Here is a 4435-nt window from a genome sequence, read left to right as displayed (position 1 = left end):
GGACTAAATCTTACCAGAGAATTAAAAGACTAGTAGTATACATTAGTCAGTGTAAGATGTGAAAAAAATAGTAATTTATAAATTATCAAGGGTTCATGAGGGAGGGAGGGGAAAAATTAGAAGCTAATACCAAGGGCTCAAGTAGAAAAAAAATGTCTTGAAAATGATGATGGCAACAAATATACAAATGTACTTGACACATGGATAGATGGATTGTGATAAAAGTTATATAAACCCCCAATAAATGATTTTTTAAAGACTAGTACAAAGAAAACTATAAAACATTACAACAAAAACAAAAGAGACCTATGTAAATGGAAGAATATACCATGTTTATGGGCACTTAACTTAACTATAAGTCGAATGCAATCTTGATCCAGATCCCAGTATTGTGATTTAATGAGATTGAAAAATCAATTACAGCTTTACATGGAAAGCAATGATACCCAGAATAAGAAAAACACTTGTAACGAAGAATAAGGTATCAGGTTTCTCACTTCCTAATCTCACAACGTACTTACCACACAGCCACAGTGGTCAACAGCTTGTTACGTGCATAACAATTAATATATAGAACCATAAGCAGTGTTGAGATTGAGAAATGGTATTGAGAATTAAATCCATCTACCTTCCCAAATCCAAAGAAGGGAACAGTATCAGAGCTTAAAATAAGAACTCCAGTTGGCAGAAGGTTGTGGACGACAGAAGCACAAACCCCATCTGCTTGGTCCCCACATGAATTAAGCCTTCAGTGAATCCTCTCTGACCATAGACCAGGGATGTCAATAGTCTTGCTACCAGAGAGCATTATAAAGTCTATTATGGCAGATGTAGTTTTGTTCAAATGTAATACCTTATCAGTTGATCTCCCTTTTGATCCATTTTAAAGTTGTTTCCGTTTTTAAGATTTTCTGCTTTCTTTTCGATTAAGGTTTTTCTCTGTTTTGTTTTGTTGTTATTGTTTACTCCTGTTGGTGCTTTCCTGCATATGAAATCCAGGATAGGCAGAGCTACAGAGACAGTAACTGGATTAATAATTACCTAGGAGTATGGTGGGGAGGGGGGAAATGGGCAGCTAACGACAGCAAAAGAAAATGTTCTGAAATGAATTGTAAAACTCTTCTTAAGATGACTGAATAATTAAATCGTATGATGAGTGAAGTGTATGCCAATAAACAATAACAAAAACAGCCAAACGTCCTGCCATCAAGTCAATTCTGAACTGCCCCTGTGGTTTCTGAGACTAGAACTCTTTACCAGAGTTGAAAAACCTCTTTGTGCTTCTTCTGCTGCTGAGTGGCTGGTGGTTTCCAACTGCTGACCTTGAGGTGAGCAGCCTAACGCATAACCACTCCACCACCAGCGGCTACTGGCAATAAAGCCATGTTAAAAGAGTGAAAATGTACTCACACTCTGGGAATAAATTCTAAGTAATGACTTGTCAGCCATGGGACTAATCTCTAAAATCTCAACAAGAAAAAGATGAACAACTTGGTGGAATAAAAATGGGCAATGGAAAAAAAATGGGCAATGGATATGAACAGACGCTTCACCAAAGAAGAAACACGGGCAGACTACAAACATTTAAATAAGCACTCATTATCATGCAAGAAATGCAAATCAAAACAAAGGTAGCACCTCACCCTAGCACTGATAGCAAAGCTGAAGAAAATGAAACAACATCAGAAAATAAGTGTTGGAGAGAGTGCAGAGACTGGACCTTCATACACTGCTGGAAATCAGTATATTTGTTGCCATCGAGTCACTGCGGACTCGAAGTGACCCCTGTGGGTTTCTGAGAATGGAACCGTTTCCGGGAGTAGAAAGCCCAGTCTTTCTTCTACAGAGTTACTGGTGGATTCTAGCAGCTGATATGTGGATCACATCGCAGAGATTAACCACGACACCACCATGGGCTCTGGGAATCAGTATGGTGTTTCCCCGTCCCGCACCCACCCACCCCCCGCCCCCTCCAAAAAACAAAACCTAAAACAAAAAATCAGGAAAAAGCTTCACTGGGCAGAGCTTTCGTTGTATGCATTTTCCCCACTAGGTGAGCATCCAGCAGCTTGCTATGAGTTAGTGCACCCAGTGGCTTCACCTGGAAGGTTTTCTCTGGTCACACTGAATTTTTTTCATGGAAGCAGTTTTTCTCAAACCTCAATTTTTTGTTATGGTCAATTTAAGAGAACAGCATGTGACTATGAAATTTTGTTTCCTGCTCGGAAATACTGCCATAGAAACTGTTGTGAGGTTGAACACAGCGTACAAGGACAGCACTATGGGAAAATCTCAAGTGTGTGAGTGAGGGGTTTTCTGGTTTCTTGTTGATTGATGACAACCCTCTTTCTGGATATCTGTCAACTTACCAAACAGGTGGTAATGTTGACTCGTAGTGCATTTGGAGTTCATTCCACCAGGTCAGACTGTGAATCAAGTTTTTGGTTCTGAAAAGATTGCCTAACAGTGCGTGACAAAAGGCCTGATTTGTGGCAGAGGGGGGAATGGTTTTGCCACCATGACAATGCCCCTGCTCACACAGCCATCTTAGTGTGCTAGTGTGGGGCAAAAAAGCAGCATGCCTCTCTTGCCCCACGTACAGGACTCACCTGACCTCCCTCTGTGAGACTTTTTTGTTCCTGCTAATGAAGAGGCACATGAAAGGACAGTGATTTGATGAAGTAGAAGAGGTGAAGAAAAAAATGAGGGAGGTGCTATGAGCCACCCAGACAGATTGGCTTGAAAAATGTTTCCAAGAATGGAATTGCCACTTCGACAGATGTATTAAGTATAATGGAGAGTACTTTAAGGTGATAAGGTTGTCTTGTAAAAAAACCTAAATACATAGCTTTGAAAAAAAATCATTGGGGGCGGCGGGTACCCCCTTGTATATCCTAAAGATATAAGACCTATGTGCACACCCATTGCTCATTGCAGCCTACTTTCAATAGCAAGAAGATGGAAACAGCCTAAATGCCTGTTGGTGGAAAAATGAGCAAATAGACTTACCTGCACACACAATGGAATACTACGCAATGTTAGAGGATGATGATAATTCTGTGGAACACCTCATGACACCAATATGCCTGAAGGACAGTGTAGTGAGTGAAATGAGCCAAACACAAAAAGACAAGATTGGATACAACGCTCCGCCGCCGCCTCGACTCGGTCTGCGCGCCAGCACCCCGCTGCCAACAGCTCCGCCGCCATGGAGGACATGAATGAGTACAGCAACATGGAGGAATTCGCAGAGGGTTCCAAGATAAACGCGAGCAAGAACCAGCAAGATGACGGGTTTTGGAACTGAAAGAACACAAACTGGATGGCAAATTGATAGACCCCAAAAGGGCCAAAGCTTTAAAGGGGAAGGAACCCCCCAAAAAGGTTTTTGTGGGTGGATTGAGCCCAGATACTTCAGAAGAACAGATTAAAGAATATTTTGGAGCCTTTGGAGAGATTGAAAATATTGAACTTCCCATGGATACAAAAACAAATGAGAGAAGAGGATTTTGCTTTATCACATACACAGATGAAGAGCCAGTAAAGAAGCTGTTAGAAAGCAGATACCACCAAATTGGTTCTGGGAAGTGTGAAATCAAAGTTGCACAGCCCAAAGAGGTGTATAGGCAGCAGCAACAGCAGCAGAAAGGAGGAAGGGGTGCTGCAGCTGGTGGTCGAGGTGGTACTAGGGGTCGTGGACGAGGTCAGGGCCAAAACTGGAACCAAGGGTTTAATAACTATTATGATCAAGGATATGGAAATTACAATAGTGCCTATGGTGGTGATCAAAACTATAGTGGCTATGGCAGATATGATTATACTGGGTATAACTATGGAAACTATGGATATGGACAGGGATATGCAGACTACAGTGGCCAACAGAGCACATACGGCAAGGCATCTCGAGGGGGAGGCAATCACCAAATCAATTACCAGCCATACTAGAGGAGGCACTGGAGAAAACAGGAGGAGATGCTAACGCAACCCATCTTGCAGGACAACGTTGAAGATTGGCCTTCTGTTGATCTAAGATGACTATTTTGTAAAAGACTTTTTAGTGTACAAGACACAATGGTGTCCACCTGTATATAGCTGCTAATTAGTTTTCTTTGTTTTTACTTTGTCCTTTGCTATCTGTGTTTTGACTCAATGTGGATTTGTGTTTATATAATTTTTATTTGTATAATTTCATGTTAAACCTCAAATAAATGCTTCCTTATGTGATTGTTTTCTGTGTCAGGTACTAAATAGCTCTGTAAAAATGTAATATTAAATAAGCAATAATTTTGGCACCGTTTCATAGGAAGGTGTTGATCCTCTTTAAGAAACTGTGTAGTCCTTTATGAATAGCAGCCAGTCAATTTTCCCAATTTTTATAGACATTCTGTGTTCTAAAAGCTTTTCTATCTTGATCCATGGTCTGATAGAAGATTTA

At 40.8% G+C, this 4435-nt stretch overlaps 1 pseudogene; it reads left to right on the top strand.

Annotated features, from left to right (window-relative positions):
• Positions 1-1530: 1530 nt before the first annotated feature.
• Positions 1531-4162, top strand: LOC142439867 (heterogeneous nuclear ribonucleoprotein D-like pseudogene; annotated as a pseudogene).
• Positions 4163-4435: the final 273 nt, after the last annotated feature.

This window comes from Tenrec ecaudatus, chromosome 1 (genome assembly GCF_050624435.1).
Source record: "Tenrec ecaudatus isolate mTenEca1 chromosome 1, mTenEca1.hap1, whole genome shotgun sequence".
NCBI classification, from domain to species: domain Eukaryota; kingdom Metazoa; phylum Chordata; class Mammalia; order Afrosoricida; family Tenrecidae; genus Tenrec; species Tenrec ecaudatus.
This window is presented reverse-complemented; position numbering and strand designations above follow the sequence as displayed.